Raw genomic sequence first — 19,955 nt, forward strand, 5'->3', positions numbered from 1 at the left:
GACTTGTGCTCATGAGGCTAGGGCTCTGGGGCTATAAAATGGCAGGGTAGATGTTTGTGCATGAGTCTGGGCTTTAAGACCTTCCACCATTTTTGGGGTCCCCAACCCTGGGATCCAGCCTGAGCCCAAATGTCTACACTGCAATTTTATAGCCCCACAGCCTGAGCCCCAACAGCCCGAGTCAACTGACCTGGGCCATCTGCAGGTGTCTTATTGCAATGTAAATGTACCCCCAGGGACAAAACCCTGCTTGAAAGGTTTGAATGACTGGAACCTGTCAGGGTCTCTGTGTGGAAGACGGGTGATCCTTGGTAAGCTTAGCATATATGTAGACTGTTCATTGCTTTATGCTATGTCCTAAAATAAATATACTGTGCTATGGGAAAGCTGACTGGTTACTGGTAATCCTGTCATAGCTTCTGGAAGAAAACAGAACTGCAGGCATTGGGCTAAAGTCAGACCTGCTGGAATAAGTGCAGTGAATTGCAGACAAATTGCAGTCTAAGTCCCACAACTGGATGAAGAGGCATGAGAGTCCCTGTGCTAAGAGAGATGGTTAGAGGTTAGAGGCCAGATGGTTAGAGGCCAGAAACTTGAGGGGGTGGAGGCCTCAAGGATGTCATAAAGGGCTCAAAGGTGCAGTTACCCTGGAACTGTGACATAAATCCTTGGTCAACATCTTCTGAAATCAAAAAAACATGATAAAAATGGCTATCCTGTGGATTTTTATGTTCAGTTATCTACAGTTTCCCTCACAGTTATCAAAGCAAGAATGTAATCATTCCTAGGAGCAGCCACCAGACCCCAGAGAATCTTTGTGAAAGTTATCACAATGCTATAATTCCAAATAATGATGTCCCAGTCTAATTTTAAAGTCCCCAGGCACAAGTGGTTCACAGCCCGTGACTCCTGAAGTTATGTGGGGTACCTACATTTTGTTATATTTTTAATTGACATACCTATTCTGACAAATATTAAAAATAAAACCAGTATCTAGGAGTTGTTAATCTCCCAGCCAGAAAAAAAAGAGCCACAGTGAAACTAACTCTAAACACAATTCCATTCCCTACTAAAATCAGCACTTATCATGTCTCCCTTCACAAGAACTCACCAGGCAGACCTAGGTTCAAGTCCTTGCTCTGCCTAATTCAGAGCAGAGACTTACATGTGGGTCTCCTACATCCTAGGTGAGTGCCCTAACCAGCAGGCTATTCTGGAATAGTGCACTCATTGCATTTCAAAAGTTCCCATTTTTGTTCTGCATCAGCTCAAAAATCTTTGAAATCTCAATTTTTTGTGAAACAGAATTCTTGTTTTTCAACCAGCACTAACCAAAAGCCTGCATAGAGATGAGCTTTGCAGTATGCCTTGAAGGTCAACACATTCCAGGCTATTCAGACCAAGTGAAGAAGACCTTTCCAAAGATTAACAGCCCTCCCACAAACTATGGTGAACACCTTGTTGGATGTAGGGATAACATTTGTGCCACACATATGGTCTATATATGCTGTGGTTCATAGTAAGCAGTACTTTTTTGACCTCTCTCTACTGTCTCTCTAGGCATCCCTCTCAAGCATTAGGCCTGATGGAAGTCCATGAATCAATCACCTGTGTTTAGACTGAGTCTCTTGGTTACACTATTCCTGATCACCAACCGTGTTTCCTCAGTAGCATGCAAAATACAAATATCTCCCATGTTCTTCACAATATTGACTGTTTACTATGTGGAATGCGAGAAGGTGGCATACAGGAGCCACGTGAATCCTTCCTGTGCATACTGCTGAGCTACTTTCAGTCTCTCTCACCCTCCTGGGTGCTCATGATCCTTCTTTGTCTACCTGATGAATTCTTATTTATACATTTGGAATATGCATGACACCTCACAGGGTCAATACTGTCATATAGTCATTTCTGTCTGGGAACTAATGAGCTATGTTGAAAATCTAGCCATCCCAGGAGATCAGCTGGAACTGTAGCACAGAATGGAATTCGCCCTGCAAGGTGAGCATGGAAGTATTGGAAGGCACCAAGATTGTATATTATGTGTTATATCATGTCTTACAGCTTTGGTTGTGGCCTCTGAGCTGCATTGTAAATGACTTTATATTAAGAGGTTGTTTTAATACTGTGTACTATGGCTCTTGGATGTCAAAATTAATCATATACAGTCAACAAGGACAGACTTTTCTGTCAAACTGATATTTTCTATTGGCTCTAATGGCTTTTATACCCTGTCAGTGTTTGTCATAACTCTTGGTTATTTTTCATTTAGTGCACTGTAACCCAAATGAAGCTTACAGCAGGCTACAAACAATATTAATAAAAAGTTATTTTCTCGTACTGGCTATTGTAAAAGCTACTCACAAATTACATATCCAGCTGCTGTTTCAAAAAAATCTGTGTGGGCTAGCACTCTGCATTGTGTTCAGCTCTCTAGACAGATGTTTAGTTCCTGTGCAGTCTCATTATGAAGTTGATTAGTGCTTTTCTCCATTGCAGGCTAAAAGAAGTCAATGAAAATTACCGATGGCTGGAAGAGAGACACAAAGGTAATTTAGTCACTTAAAAATAAAGATCCTGCAAGATGTTTAAAGGTCCAGCTGATGTGACTACAGGCTGTCAGTTACTGAATGTTTTAAACTGAAAGCAGTTCCTTGAATATGATGTTCCTATGCGCCCAGTTCTGTGCCTTTTGAGCAAATAGAACATCAATTTTTTTAGGGCTGTGAGTGTACATTTAGTAATTTTGTATACTGCTGGCATGAAAATTATGATTGTCTTTTTGCAGGTATTATGATGGTGCCCTAGAACTACATAGTAAAGAGACCTGCACCTAACACAGGAGCAAATCTCTCATTTTTATACTCTAAAGATTAAATCTAGTCTCCAAATTTAATATTCTCACTGTTCTTTGACCCATTTAATTTTCTATTTATATATTTAGTTGTCTAGCAAAATAAACCTTTTCAAAATGAGCTCTTTTTGAAATTTCCTCTAAAAATATAATGTCAGGGTAGCGATGGGGATTCTTTAGCTTAAATAACCACAGAAACAAAGTCCAGATGTCTCACACACATTTATTCTGCAATGTCTGACATAGGCCACCGTTTTAATTATAAATGCCAACACAAGCAGTTATTTTGATTATTTATTCAGAATCTAATTTATCACTGCGAGGAAAAGCCAATAGTCAAGTTCAACCTCCCCCCACCCAGCTGCCATTCCTCAATTCACCTTGGATTGTCCCTTGAAATGTGTTAACTGCTTATATTAAACAATCTGTTCCATCTTATATTTAGCTGTGACTCTCTGAATAAGCTTTCTAAGACCTGAAGAAGAGCTCTGTGTAGCTCAAAAGCTTATCTCTCTCACCAACAGAAGTTGGTCCAATAAAAGATATTACCTCACCCACCTTGTATCTCTAAAGTCAACCTTTGTCAGTCTGACATTGTTAACCTACTTCCTTGAGTCTGCAGCCTTGTTCAACATGGGAAACTTTGGAATCCAGGGAGTCAGGCTTTGTAATAGGTGGGCATGGGAAAAGATCTGATAGGTTATTGCAGGGGAAGAAAGTGCATCTCAAACCAATGGTAGGCAGCATGAGGGGGGACTTAAGAGAGTGAAGGTATGTGATGCTGTTCCGGGAAGGTGAACTGCTGTGAAGCAATGGGATCTGCCTGCCTGAGAAGGGGAAGAGAAACCAACTCACCAGCCTTGTGAAGAGGGGTTTAAACTAGGTTCAAAGGGTTCAGGTGCAAAATACTCACAGGTAGGTGACCTTAACAGAGTTGTGGGGGGGGGGGAGGGGAGAATGGAAGATTATAATAGGGGTATAGGCGCAATCAGCTGGAAAACAGTGGGAGAATCTGCTCAACATCATATAGTTCTATACACAAATTCAAGGAGTATGGGGAAGAAACAGGTCGAGTCTTAATATAAAGGCTAAATTATCACTTAACTGGCATCATAGAGACTTCGGGAGATAAATCTCGTGACTGGAATATTAATATAGAGGAGTATGTCTAGTTCAGGAAGGACAGGCAAGGAAAAAAGGAGATGTTTCATTATCTGTCAATATATACACCGTGCAGGGCTGGCCTTACCATGAGGTGAACTGAGGCGGCCGCCTCAGGTGCCAGACTGTTGGGGGCGGGGGGTCTCCACTTAGGACCCAGAGTGTAGAAAATTGTGTCTGCTGCTGGTGCATATGTATTCTCTCTGCTCTAGATGCACAGAGATGGTGGAGTGCTGTGCTGGAGGAAGGAGGGCACAAGAGACATAACAGGCAGGCAGGAGAAAAGGTGAGAGTGAATAACAGAAAGAAGCAGGAGCTGCAGGGAGATAGCAGAGGAGGAGCCTCTTATGTACCTCTCTCACACCCCCAGGAGCCTGGAGTGGTTAACACCAGCTTCTCAGGGAGCTTCCTGTTTCCTGCTGCTTCCCTGAACCGGTGAGCCTTCTGGCCCCAGTGAGGATGTGAGTGGCGAGGAAATGCCTGATTTTCCAGTTAGTCAGAGTGCAGGTGACCTGGCAGCTACTGCAGCATCCATATCTCCATCTCACATGGATGTAACAATGCCCATACCTGAAGAAAAGAGTAGATCAGAGAAGAGTGTGGTGGAAGTGCAAGAAACAGCTGCTGCTGAGTTTAGTTTCTTAAGTCTAGATGATCCATTACTGTGGACCCACTTAAGCAATAGCCTGAGGGACTTCCTTGTACTGCATGGGCCACAGCAAGTGAAAAACTTAATGTTCCCCAAAGATAATGAAAATAGAAGTTTCCATCCAACACATTACTGTTGTGAAACCCCAATAGTGACAAAGTGGAGAGACCATGGATTATGTACTCAAAAACCCAGAAAGCTACATACTGTTTTTGTTGCAAATTCTTCCAGTCTAATGTTCCAGCCACATTGGGTTCTACAGGAACAAAGGACTAGAAAAATCTGACTAGAAATCTGGCATGCCATGAGAAGGCAGCGAACCACCAGAGAGCATTCCACAGATGGAAAGAGCTTGAGATGAGACTACGGTTAAAGGCCACCATAGATGATCAGCATCAAGAGGAGATTGCATCAGAGTCTCTTTACTGGCAAAATGTTCTGAAAAGGCTCACTGCCATTGTGAGAATGCTTGCTACCCAAAACCTAGCACTGCGTGGCACTTCAGATCAGCTGTATGTGCCAAACAATGGAAACTTCCTTAAAATTGTGGAGCTGATGGCTGAGTTTGCTGCTGTATTCCAGGAGCATCTAAGACGAGTCACCACCCAAGAAATGTACACACACCACTACCTTGGAAAAACAATTCAGAATGAGATCATACAGTTACTGGTAACAAAAGTCAAACAGAAGATTTGGCAGATCTGAAGTCAGCAAGATATTACTCTGTTATTCTGGACTGCACACCTGACATCAGCCATACGGAAAAAATGACTTTAATGGTGCTTTTTGTAACAACAACAGAACCTAGTGAAAATGTCCCTGCAATGGTGACTGTCAGAGAGCATTTTCTAGAATGTATTGACATTAATGATACTCCATACATACTGGTATGACAAATCTGCTTCTTAAAAAGCTGGAAGATACGGGAATTGCGATAGCTGACATGAGAGGTCAGGGCTACGATAATGGTGCCAACATGAGAGGAAAGAACAGAGGAGTGCAGACACGGATCCGAGAGTTAAACCCTCAAGCTTTTTTTGTCCCATGCAGTTCTCATTCATTCAACTTGGTGGTCAGTGACACAGCATCAGCTTCTAGTGAGGCTGCTGAATTTTTTAGTGCAATACAAAGCATCTATGTATTTTTCTCTGCATCAACGCATCGATGGCAAATTTTGAAGCAACATCTGGGAACATCCTCTCTGACACTGAAACCACTGAGTGTCACATGATGGGAAAGCCAAGTGGAGGTGATAAAGCCTATCCAACACCAAATTGGGAAGACAGATGATGCCATTATGGAGGATAAAGCTATGACAGGAACTATTCATGGGAGAACAGTGGCAGAGGGAAATGGAATCACCAGAAACATACATAACTTTAAATTTCTGTGTGGCTTAGTGTTGTGGCATGACATACTGTTTGAAATAAATGTTGTAAGCAAGAGGCTCCAGGGTGTTGACCTTGATATATATAGAACAATGGAACAACTGGACAAAGCAAAGTCATACCTACAGTCTTACCTGTCAGATGAGGGATTTCAAAACGTTCTGAAGAGCGCACAGAAGTTGGCAGAGGAACTTCACACTGAAGCTATTTTCGCACCCATTCAAGAATACAAGAGTCACCAAAGAAGAAGACATTTTGATTACGAGGCATGGGATAATCCCATAAGAGACCCCAAACAACAATTCACACTTGAATTCTTTAACCAGGTGCTAGATTGTGCAGTACAGTCAGTTGAAGAACATTTCATGCAGCTCAAGGAACACAGTAGTATATTTGGGATATTGCATGATATTCCAAAACTCCTCACTATACCTGAAGAAGACCTACACAAGCAATGCAGAGCACTAGAGACAGTGCTGACACATGATGACATGCACGATATTGGTGCAAGTAATTTAGGTGATGAACTGAAAGCCCTTTTAAGATACATTTCAGCAGGATCAACTCCAAAGGCTGTTCTGGAATATATGTGCATAAATAAGATGACTATCCTCTTTCCAAATGCTTTAGTTGCTCTGCGCATGCTTCTAACACTTCCTGTAACAGTTGCCAGTGGAGAACGTAGCTTCTCCAAGCTGAAGTTAATAAAAACACATCTACGCTTCCCCAATGACAAAGGAGAGGCTGGTCAGCCTTGCAACTATCTCAACAGAGCATGAGCTGGCCCAGACTGTGGACCTTCAGCAGGAAGCAGTTCAAATCTTTGCAACCAAGAAGTCACGGAAAGCACCACTTTGATTATTCAAACAGATAAAATGCCAGTGCTTACCATGCAGACAAGAAAAGTTACATTTGCTGTTCAGGCGTTTGAAAGTTAAGTGTTACTTAACATTTTTGAACAAGGAATTTTAAGTTTCGTTCTCCTTTATTGGGGTAGGAAGCAGAGCAGTACCATGGGAAGAGTAGAACAGGAAGAAGGCAGAATTGAGACCTTTCAAAGCCCAAACGAGGGGGTACGGGGGCATCATTTGAGCTCCCTGCCTCAGGTGCCAAAATGTTGTGGGCTGGCCCTGTATACACACACTGCAAAGTCAACCTGTGCAACTCCTTGCTAGAGGATGTTGTGAAGGCCAACACTATAACAGGGTTCAAAAAAGAACTAGATAAATTCATGGATGATAGATCCATCAATGGGTATTATCCAGGATGAGCAGAGATGGTGTCCCTAGACTCTGTTTGCCAGAAGCCGGGAATGGGCAACAGGGGATGGATCACTTGATGATGACCTGTTCTGTTCATTCCCTCTGGGCACCTGGCATTGGTTACTGTCGGAAGACAGGATACTGGGCTAGATGGACTTTTGGTCTGACCCAGGATGGCCATTCTTATGTTCTTATGTTTTTACATACTTGTTCTGCAGTCTAGAAGGAGATGAGAACCAGTTCTTCACTTTGTAAGGAAAAATCAAATGCAGAAATACAAAATGGGAAATAAATGGCTAGGCAGTAGCATTGCTAGAAAGGATCTGGGGGTTATAGCAGATTTTAAATTGAATATGAGCCAACAATGTGGTGCAGTTGCAAAAATAGCTAATATGCTGAGGGTGTATTATCAGGAGTGTTGTATGTAAGACATGGGAGATAATTGTCCCACACTACTCAGCACATGTGATGCCTCAGCTAGCGTACTGTGTTCAGTTTTGGGCATCACACTTTAGGAAAGATGTGGACAAACTGAAGAGAGTCCAGAGGAGAACAACAAAAATGACGAGAGGTTTAGAAAACCTAACCTATTAGAAAAGGTTAAAAAGAACTGGGCATATTTAGTCTTGAGAAAAGAAGGCTGAGTGGGGTTAAGTCTTCAAATATGTTAAAAGCTATTATAAAGAGGACTGTGATCAGTTGTTCTCCATGTTCACTAAAGGTCGGACATGTAATGGGCTTAATCTGCAGCAAGAAAAATTAGGTTAGGTAGTAGGGAAATTTTTTTCTAACTGGAAGGATAGTTAGGCATCGAAATAGGTTTCCAAGGGAGATTGTGGAGGTTTAAGAACAGGTTAGACAAACACCACTCAGGGGTGGTCTAGGTATATTGTGTCATGCCTCAGCACAGGAGGCTGGACTAAATGACCTCTTGTGGTCCCTTGTGGCCCTACACTTCTCTGATTATATGTGGGGGTGAATGGGGAGAATGTGGGTGGGCAGTATGAGTGGATCAGAGGGTCTTCATATAGATTGAGGAGGACTTAGGGAAGGAAGGGAGGAATTAAGTAGAAATGGGGAGGGAGCCTGGACGGGGACATGGTAGTATGCATGGGTTCAGGAGCAGGGGAGTGAGCCTACTCCCTTTGCTCTGAGGCATTGGCATTAAAATGGCTCTCTGAGCAGCAGCAGATGGGAGCTGTGTGTGTTTGCACCAGACCATTGGTACATTATGGGCAGAGTTGTGTAAATTATAGATTTTTCAATGAAAATTCAAGGGAAAATTTGTTTTGGACTGAAGCAAGAATAACTTTTGAAAAAAATGTTTGGTGAATCAAAACCCAGCAAATGTTTTGAGTTGAATAAAATATTTTATTTTGACATTTTCAAGATGAAACTTTTCAATTTTGACTCTTTAAAAAGGTTTTTGATTTTTTTGAAAATAAAATGAAAGGAGAGATACAAACAAAATCCATTTGAAACTGAAAAGGCAAACTAGTTTGTTTAGAAAATATCAAAAACAAAACTTTGATATTTTAGTGGATATTTTAAATGAAACAATTTGCCAAAATTCACACAAATTCCTTTTGTGTCACCAAATATGCCTTTTTCACTGGGGGAGAGAAGTTTTGGCTGAAAATCTTTGCCCAGGTCTAGTTATGGACTCCCCACTTCCTCAGGCTTTGATGTGCACAGGAAATGAGGCACCAACATTGAAGTTTCCCTTCAAGTGCTGCTGGCTTGGTACATGCTGGCCTGGTGGTTCTACTATCAACCCTCCCTGCATATCCTTCTAGGTAATTCATAAGCACAAAGGCCTCCTTCTTTGACAAGGCCCTCCCTGCACAAGCTGCATTGTTTCCCTATATTTCCTGTCTAAAACACTGCTCTCCTATGCCACAACCCTTTTCCCTCACCCTCTCAAAAAAATTCTCCATAGTACCAGTGACCAACTAGTCCTCTCTGGCTTGTTCTGGAGCAGATGACAGACCTGTACCACCCTCCCTTCTACTTAAGCCCTGGCCTTAAGCTCCCTGGCACTTACTCTTCAGTCCCACACCTCATCCTCATCCTTCTCAGACTAGTAGCTTCCTTTACTCTTACCATCCAGTCCGCACCTATGGTACATTCTTTCTCACCTATACTCAGCATCTCTCAGAATTTTCCCTCACACTTAACTCTATATGCTTAGCACTCACTCTCTCCTACCAACTCCGGCCCCTCTCTTTTCATTTGTTGGACCATATATATACCACCCATATTCTGTGGGGAGAGACATTTAACACACTGCTCTCTCAAGGGAAGGGGAGTGCCTGGAAAAGGTGGTTAAAGGTGGGTACCTGCCCATATATTTTTCCCCTAATTGTAAAAGACCTTTTTATTTCCTATGGCTAAAACTAATTCATTAGTAGTAGTCTATCATAGAAACTTATATCACCCCCATCACTGTAGTATCCAAACACCTCACAATCTTTAACATATTTATCCTCACTACATCCATGTGCAGTTGGAACTATTCTCCCTATTTTACACATGGGGAGCTGAGGCACAGAGAGGCTAAGGGACTTGTCCAGAGACATACAGGAAATCTGTGACAGAGAAATGAACCAGGTCCTAAGACCAAGCCTAGTGTCCTAACTACTGGACCATCTTGCCTCTGTCCCTATATCTGTCCTTATATTTTCCCTTTGAACTTTGACTCTGAGTATACTTTTGATTGCCTTCTTCCTCTTTCATTTCAAGTATAGGTGTTTGGTCCCCCCACTCCACACAGGGACAATACCACAGAAAGCCAAACTAACGATTCTTTGTTTTCAGTGAATTATAGTAATTGTATTCTGAAAGACACCACACTAAAGGTATATTTTGGGTTACAACAGCTAAAAAAAGCTTTAATGAAATCTTCACTGGTGTATGTAAAACACTAAGATAACAAAAAAAGATTTAGATGTAAATAGCTGCACATGCACAGCAATGATAATGCTGTTTTCCATGAGGCAATAATTCAATTTTCATATTGGGTTAAACTTCAGAGCTCATTGGAATGACAATACTTTCTCTTTATTATTCTGGAACCATTGCTAATCTTTAAGTGAACCATATAATATACAATAAAATAAAAATATATTTTTATTAGGTTTCAAGATTTTTTTGGTTCTTTGACAAGTATATATAGTGGAAATATTATATTGTATGTAAAGGAATGAAAGAATTACTAGTCGTGCAAAGCTAAAAGGGAAAATGAGAGGTAAATATTTTGATTTTTGAATGCTAATGAAAAATAGTAATCTGGATTCTTCATATTTCTGATTCTCCTATTATAGGAAGTATTGGTAGCATTGCCTGTTACTAAGGTTGCCAGTAACTTCCCATCATAAGACTCTTTTCTCATTTGCTTATAACTTTGCCAAACCTCAACTGTTTGGGGCTGAAGTTTTCCCGACTGAAGTCTGCCTCAGGTTCAATTTTGCAAGGGCGGGGGAAGGAGAGAAATGCCAAATTTCAGGTAAAGATGGCTCAGCCATTTCTGAGAAAAAGTCTAGGGAAAATACACAGTTTAATTCATGGGGTTTTTTTACAAAAAATCTGGCAATCTTTATTCTGAGAAGCTCAAAACGCTCCTATGCTTCAGAAATTTAACAGTTGCATGGCCATTGTGTCAGGGCGGTGCCTTTTGCTTTCCCCAGGAAAATTTGATCAAATTTGTCCTATTTAAGTTTATGTAAAATCCAGATTTCCATGTTCTCTTTAGAGACTTGCTAGAGCTCCACACCTAAATTCCCCTTAGTTTCCATGCATACTGGGCAAACTCCAGCCCAGTGCTGAACAAGACTTTCCTTGCAATTGCAGCTCTGGACTGGGCACTAGACCTGAAAGGACAGGGGCACAGTTTCTTCTTTCTGTCCTCTAAATGTCCAGGCAGCATGGAGGAGGAAGCTGCTTTATTCAAATGCAGAGGGGAAAAGAGACTGTCCTGTAGACATAGCCAATGGGAGCCTGGAACTGGACCCTAGTTGGGGGAGGAAAAATGGGACAGAATTGGGGAGGTGGAGGCTGAGACTGGGGATGGCTAGGTTAGGTGACTGGGAATGGAGGCATGGAAGAGGAGTCTGAGACTGGTTGGGCAAGAAGACTGGGACTGGAAGCTGGGGAGAGAAGAGGCAGGGAGTGGGACTGACATCAGATGGGGAACCAAGGGTGAAGAATGGGACTAGGCAAGGAATTATGATGAGGGAGTTACAGCAAGTACCCTGGGGAGAGAGACTGCAACTAAGAGTCTGCTGGGATAGGGGATGTAGGTTTTAGTAGTGTGGGGGGGCATGAATGATCAAACAAGAGATCTGGAAGGCAAAACTGCAACTAGCTGGGCAAAGAGACTGGGTACAAAAACCTGAGGTGATGGGAGGCGGAAGTAGGAATGGCTGGGCAAAGAGACTAAGGCTACATCTACACTTCAGCTGGGATCGACGCTCTGAGATCGATCCATCGGCGGTTGATTTAGCGGATCTAGTGAAGACCCACCAAATCGACAGCAGATCGCTTTCCAGTCGACCCCTGTACTCTATGCCCAATGAGAAGAGTAAGGTAAGTTGACAGGAGAAACTCTCCCCCATGGTGTAGACCCCGCAATAACTTGACCTAAGGTACGTTGACTCCAGCTACATTATTCATGTAGCTGGAGCTGTGTAGCATAGGTCTACTTAGTGTAGACCTATCTTCAGACTGGAAATGTGGGAGACACTGGATGGGGACTCTGGAGTGGGAAACTAGGACTGGCTGGGCAAGAAGAATGGGACGAGAAACCTAAGAATGGAGATTGGGACTGTGGTAGGCAAGGACATATGGAGTGGGAAAAGGAGTTAAGGATGGGGAAGAGGTGGAATATAATAATTCTATTTGGAAAGATGCTGGGTTCCTAATAAGCAGTTCAGTTCACTGCAGCACATGTAGAAAACAACAACACTTACTAGAAAGGATTGAACACATTTTTCAGTTCAACTAGTGGACTAAATATCCATCTTTTCTGAATATCTGAATAATATTGTACAATGCATTTAAATACACAATGGGAAATATCAGTCTATTCTACTTAACTCACAATAGTAACTCGGTAAATTATAAATTGTATTAAAAGTGATCTGCATGCTTCAGGAACACTTTCAAACAGATGAAATGCAGTGATGCATTTGTTTTTGGGCTAGGAACAATGCTTTTGCATCACACTTAAGATAAATGAGAAATAAAACATCACACAAACTTCTGGGTTTGACCCTATCATAAACCTGAATTGCAGAGGCTACACTTCACATCACATTACATTCATGAAGTGGTGAATGCTGTTGGGTTACATCCAGTGCCTGTCAAGATATGAACTCTCTGTAGCCATAACATGCACCAGATAATTCACAATGTGATGGAAACTGAGGAGTGTTTGACATCATCACAAAGATTTGATGAGAAGTGGGCACTGATGAAAACATTCTCTTCTCTAACCCTTCTGCCAGTGCGTGCCACTGCACATGTTTAATCACAAAAAGAAGTTCAACTGAAGCTTCCCCTCCACCATTTTCCAAGTTATTTATAAAGACTAAACCTAAAGCCTCCTTGGATTTCCAGTCCAACAGTGCTCATATTTCATGCTTTATCAACATTACGTAAAGTAGATCACACTCCATTGGTGTCAATGGCTAGGTATCCATTTATGTCAGCAATGAATTTGACCCTACCCATGTAACAGTTTTTTCACATGCTTTAGTATTTTACACAGCTTCAGTGTTTGTATTATCATAAAGAGATATGCAAAATAAGAGAAAATACAGTAATATCAATATGAATTCCATGCTACAGCTCTTGGGGAAACCGTTCAACACATAAATGGCTTTGAGCTTAAAACTCTATAAAGTGGCATTCAGCTATAAAGACCATCTTTCAGTGTTGTCAGAAGGCTTTACTCCACAAAAACACACTAACCTTCAAGTACAAAATGATCTATGGAAAACTGTTGATTCTTAGTGATACTACCTCATTCACAACAGATGGGGAAATCTTGGGGGTAAAGTAAAAGAGCAGAGCACTAGGAATGCATCCTGTGCAGTAGTGTTGGCAGAATAAGGAGAGTTTCTTTGCATTTTGCTTTTTTGGAATAAATTACTTCCCCTTGTCACTCCCAAATCTCTCAGAAAGAGGAAGTGGCCTGCAGGCACACAAGATGAGTTAGGAACTGTGGTACAACCTGTGGAAGGGGTGGGACCAAGGGGAAAGTGTTGGCCTGGGACTTCCTTGGTGGTTTCTGCTTTCATAGAAGGTTATGTTCCCCTCTTCCTTCCCCCACCCCCACAGTGCTGGGTGTGGTATCAAATATTTAGACAAAATGGAATGTTAACTAGGTGGATAGCAGGTGGCCCAGGAAAATATATTTATAGTAACTTGTTTGAAGTAAATGTGGTGATGTTTCATACTTGTTTGAAGTGCCAAGTTCTAACATTGCAATTAAGCTAATTGGTCTTTGGGTTTAAAGTGTGGGTGCTGGGTGGTGTTATAATACAAGTGTTATTATACAAGAGATCACGATCTGATGGTCCCTTCTGGCCTTAAACTCTGATTTCAATTCAAACCATGCTGAAGTTCCTTCATTAATTATTGATTTTTAAGTAGAATATTCCATTCCACTAAGTACTTCAGCAAAAACCTGGGACCAATATATTGAGGCTGGCTGCATCTTCCAAAATACCCAGGGTATAATCTGAACATGGGGAGGCAGTAAAACTTTAATGCAGAATATTATGTCCTCCAAGTTCTGAATAATTTCAGCCCTAATGACTTTTCCCTTGCACAATGAGACCTGTTCCCCTCTCACTCTGTGCTCTTAGTCTAAGACTAATTGGTCTAGCCTTTTCAGAAAGATATCTTTACTGGGAAAAGAGGAGGATAGGCAATCTATTAAGTTCTTGCCACATTTGGCAGCTTTGTGACTGTATCCATCCTGCAGCTGTAATAAAAGTAGTCAAGGAACCATTGCTTTGTACTATCAAAATAAGTTTTCAAGGCCCTGAATCCAGCAAAGCACTTAAGCACTTACATTCAGCACAAGTCGTGTCCCATTGACTTCAGTAGGATTATTCATGTGCTTAAACTTAAGCTTAAATGCTTTGATGGATCAGGACCTTAGATGTAGAGGTGATGAATATTATATATTTCCATGTCTTTTTTTAAAATCTGTTAAATATTAGATTTTTTTATAAAATATCGTAAATTCCCTAATTCCATTAATATTACTGTGGAGTGTCAGTTCCAGTGCTCAGCATCTGACAAATTTTACCAATGTGGAATATACTGTACCTAGATCCCTTTTTCTTTCTTTTACATACTGTTTTAGCTTATTTACAAAGTGGAGCTTTTTAGTTATTATTTTAAACTAGCTGCAGGGTATATATAGCTCTGCAGAGCGGTCATCTCACGAGTTGTAAGCAGATTCTAACATACAGAATCATAATGACATAATGTCAAGGGGGTTGAAAATGAGATGGAAAGAATGAGAGAGGATTTAATACCAAGAGAGGTTTGCTTCTAGTGAGCTAAATGTTTCCTTTGTTCTGAACCTTTTATTGAAAAGCTAGAGAAGTGCTATTTCACATACTGCACACATAATTAGTGGCAGTAATTGAATAAGTGAGCTATGGTTTCCCTAAATTGTTTTAAGAATTACAAACTCCTTCACTTCCCCCACACCCTCCCCGCATCCCCCAAATCATAGCGGAAGATTATCTAGCTTGTACTGTTTAAACAGCATTATGTTTACATCTGTATAACTTTAGGGCACTTCTTGCTCAATAAGCTTGTGTGTCCTTTACAAAGCTGTTAGATATAAAACCACATCCATGAAAAAATGGTAACGTTGGAGGTTGTTCTTTGTGACATATTTTGCTAGAGCAAGTTATTTGGAATAATGGTACAGAAGGTTGTGGCAGCCAGGGCCGACTCTGCAGTTTTTGCCGCCCCAAGCAGTGAAAAAAAGAAGCTGCCATCGATTTGCCGCCGCAGCCGGAGGAACTGCTGCCCCTTTCTACCTGCCACCCCAAGCACCTGCTTGGAATGCTGGGGCCTGGAGCCGGCCCTGGTGGCAGCAAAAGTCCTCCATTTAGCTACATGATGCAGATATTAAATGTGATTAAGAGCAGGACTGGCTGAGAGGAACTCGGCAAAAAGGGGGTTAAATGGAGAGCAAGGAAGGTGAAGAAAATAAACAAGGGGATGAAAACAGAAGTAATTTCCGTTAGAAGGCACAAAGGGATAGATGGAAGCTGACTGTTAGAAGGACCTGCAAAGGTCAAGGGAGACCTATAATGAAATCCAAGAAAAGAATAATATAGGCTCTTTAGCATCTTAATAAGGTCATAAGAGAGAATGAAGAAAAACTTAGTACATTTAAATGTTTCTTTTTTTCCTGCATTGATCCAGAATTACAAAGCTAGCTCCATGCCACTTAGAAATACTCTCAGAACCAGTTGTGCATGTGCAGTCAGAAAAGGAAAAACAATTTACTTTGTATTTCTCCACCTATGGAGGGAGAGTTTATATAATCCATCCCCAAATATTGTATTATTCAAGTCATGTGACAAATTATTTGTAGTATAAAATTATTTTTTTAAAAATGTTTCCAAGCAGCATATTAGGAAATCCACTTTGGGAAACCTCCTTGGAGCCCAAAGACTACCTACTAGGGAATAAACAAGGGAGGAGCAAGAAAAACTGAGCTCCAGGATATCATAAATACTACCCTGGTAATTGGGTGGCTAGGTTAGGAAGCAATTTGTAACTATCTTGCGTTAGCATCTTCATCCACCGACAGCTTGCCACACTAAAATGGCATACCTCTATTTGTTGGTCAAGGGTATGCCCATTCTGGTAAATGTATGTTGTAAAGTCAAAGTGGCACTGTTTTGGGAAGCAAAGACTTGAGTACCAAAATATCCATCACATCTGTAAGTTAACATGCTAGATCATGTGAGCTACTTACCTGTATATTTGGTGGGCACAAATCAAGGGATCAATGAGGTGCAGAACAGATTACCTACTAGAAAAGAGGCTACTTTGAGTCCCTGAATGTTGTTTGTTTGCCTTATACATGTTCTAGAATAATGAAGATTATAACTTCATAAATGTTCTACTTCAGTTTGGCTACATATGCAGCAATTTGGATACTTATCCATATTTCCATCAAACTACAGTATTTGAACTGATTTTGTCCTGGAAATAAGGCCAGAACAGGGTTTAGTGCATTATTTTTGTACTTCCTGGTTTTTGTCAGGCATATATCCTATCAGAACAACTTTTCTGATGGCATTTTGACACTCTACTGTTTCTTGGGTCAGCCACTATCCAGAACTGCAGAGATACACAGAGGAGTTAATTTGTTCCAAGATGGAACTCACACCTAGGTAGGAGCCAGTTTGGAGGGGGAGAATGGCATTTAATATTGCACAAGCACCCCAACAAATGCAGTATGTTTTGGTTTTGCACCGAGGGGCATGAGGTCCCACTAACTAAGCAAAGAATTCAACAGTTTAGGGATTTGGTGGGTTCAAGGAGGACAATTCCTGTTCTTTGCCCCAAAATTCAATCTATAAACACCCTCTGACAATCTATGAAAGGTCCTGTCTTGGGAGATCCACCAACTCTATTCCTAAAGGTTGGTGTTCTTAGAGGAAGGCCAAATATTTTATATCCTTCTGGTATATACAATCCCTTAGAGAGGCTGGGGAGCTCATTCCCTCTTCCTAAAGCTTTAGGAAGCAAAGCAGACATCTTGCCCTTTTGCTGGGAGCAGATGGTGATGTGATCCATTAGCCATTCATCTAGAACTTTTGTTTTAGCAGCAATTTGGGATTCCCCAATACTTGAACTCCAGAATACCATGACATTCTGAAATTCCAGAATATCCTGTATTCAAACAGCACTGGACTTTCAGATGTGGAAACTTGCAATGATGGCTGGAGCACAAATAACATGAAAGTACCAAGGCTCAGATCCAAAAAAATACTGAGGTGTTTCAATGCTGAACTTTTAGATACCTAGTTAACCAGAGAATCCACAAACCCTGGGTGAGGTGCCTAAGCTTAGGTGCCTAAGGTGAGATAGGAATCTAAGAATGGGACCCACGAAAGCCAGCATGCTAGGGAAAGGGCTGCCAAAACTAGCCAATAGCAGTTCTGTGGAGATGTGTGTCCCAAGACCCACCCTTCTCACAGAGTTAGGCGCCTACATTTGGGCTGGAGCGGGGAACCTGTCACTGCGTGGGATCCAGAGCCAGAAACCCTTCCTTGGAATCAGAAACCTAAGCTGTTTTTTGCAAGAATAGCAGTAATACACACCTAGCTCTCTATGGGGGTGGAAGGAAGAGTAAGGGTAGGAGGCAGTGGCTCACATCAGAATAGTCCCTATTCTAGTGGTTAAGGTACTCATGTACCCTGAATACCATGTTCAAATCAAATGCTGAATTGAAGCAGCATCTCCCACATCCTAGGTGAGAACTCTAACCATTGTTATAAGGAAGGCTACTTCCTCCTCCTGGGTGTTTTGTGTGGAGTTAGGTGTGTTCTGAGCACACTTCCCACACTGGGATCTGCAGATGGGTGGGGGAAGACATATCTGCTCTTGGTTTGAGTATCATACTGGAGCTTAAGCATATGAGAAGCACCTGGGTGCCTGCCTGAGGAAGCAGTATGTATGCCTACAAGCAGAAACATAGGTGTATAGGGACTTTAACCATGAAAATATAGGTACCTATACATTTTAGGTACCTACAGGGTTAGAAGTCTAACCAGGCTTTTGAGGATCTCAGTGGCTCCCACATTTTGGACTCAGCCATACAGGGCCTTCTGTGAATTTGAAAATGGTAGGAAGGGCTTCATTAGAAATGAGAACCAGTAGCCTAATCAAACTCTTGCTGTCTTGATAAAAGGGGTTCTTATTCACTTACAAAGAGAACCTACTGTGGAAACAAGGAGAAGGCTACTTCATCCCCAAAGAAAGCATACATGCTTTGTTTGTTTGTTTTTTGGAGGGGAAAAAAAGGAAGGATAGTGGACCAGGGATTCAAGGAGAAACTAAACTTTTCTTGAACCTCCATGGTATGAAAGCGAAGGGTTCTGTTTTTCTCAGATCAGTTCTCATCCTTGTATTTAACGTTCTTTTCGGACTGACATTAATTGAAGCACCCACAGTATATATCCACTTTACAGCTGAACTGCAGTTCTGTAGAATCATAATAAACCATTCTGTATGACTGAACTCCATCTGTGCTTAGAGATGCCCTGACTACAGAAGGTATAACTGAGATTTCACGGATAAGAGGCAGTCAGACAGGGAGAAAGAAAACAATAACCTTTATAGTGTCAATCTATTGAAGAACTATGGTACATAAAGACTTATTGGCCTCTTAGTGAGTATTCCAAGGATTTGTGCATTGTTTCGCAAATCAAAATACTAGACTGTGATAATTTTTTACTATATTGTTCCTAAAGCACTGAACACTTTTCCAGTGAATTCATAAAGATCTCTTTTTCTGGTTATATTATGTCCATAAATCACAGTTGAGATTTTTAGAATACTGTGTTTGAAGGGTTATTTGGGATCACCCAAACCTTTTGTAGTGCTAATGATTAGCTTTTCGGGGTTAATTTGTGATTTCATGACCACTGCAGCAACCATAGCAACTAGAGAGACTTCAGTGGAAGAAAGAGCTAGCTGGGTTTGAATTGGTGACTTAGAACTGGAATATTTTATACCTCATTATCAATCTCAATGAGACATTTAGTTCCCCTACTCCAGGAATTAGTAAATAGAAGCATTATCCCACCCTTTATGTTGATACTGTTAATCCAAATCCCCATATTTCTGGACTATTTTGAAAGGAATGTTAATCTATGCAGTACACATTCTTTTTAATAAAGAGATTAACTCACAGTGGCAGAGGTGATTTTATTTGGCAATTTAAATAATTCTTTTGTTTTGAAGTACTTTGGAAAAGCAACTTAATGGAAGCAGTCTAGACCATATAGCTTATGCACTGCAGAAAAGATTATACAAAAGTCATAGCCTCTGGGGAACAAAATGAATCTTATTGCTTGTAGTTTAGTCCTGAAAGCTGACTTTCCATCATTGAGAAAATGGAATATACAGTAATGTGTTGATATATCTCCTGTACTGTCATTATCAAATGAGTGAAGCTATATCTGATAGTATACTCTCTTCACTTTACCTATTTTACTTGTACCAAGTGTCTAATATATTTAATTCTTTAAAGTTTCCACTCATTACCTATAGATAACATATTCTATGTCTGACATTTTATAATGTGTGCACTCTTTGTAGAAGCTGATGGGAATCCGGGCAGAGTTTTGTTTTATTGAAAATGGCATTGGCTGATTGGACAAGGTGGGGTGTGTGTGTGTGTCAGTTTCTGAGTAGGAATTCAGCTGGCATCTTTTTTCACTTTCAAAAGGAAGGGGAACTTGTTCGGCCAGACTCTTCTTGATTGATGGAAGGTGTTTTCTCATCACTATAGCATGACTACAGCGCCTATAATCTCTCCCACACCCACACATTTATGTTTCTTTTATGTTGCAAAGAGGCTGGAGAGC

The sequence above is a fragment of the Natator depressus genome, chromosome 1 (genome assembly GCF_965152275.1).
Source record: "Natator depressus isolate rNatDep1 chromosome 1, rNatDep2.hap1, whole genome shotgun sequence".
Classification (NCBI taxonomy): domain Eukaryota; kingdom Metazoa; phylum Chordata; order Testudines; family Cheloniidae; genus Natator; species Natator depressus.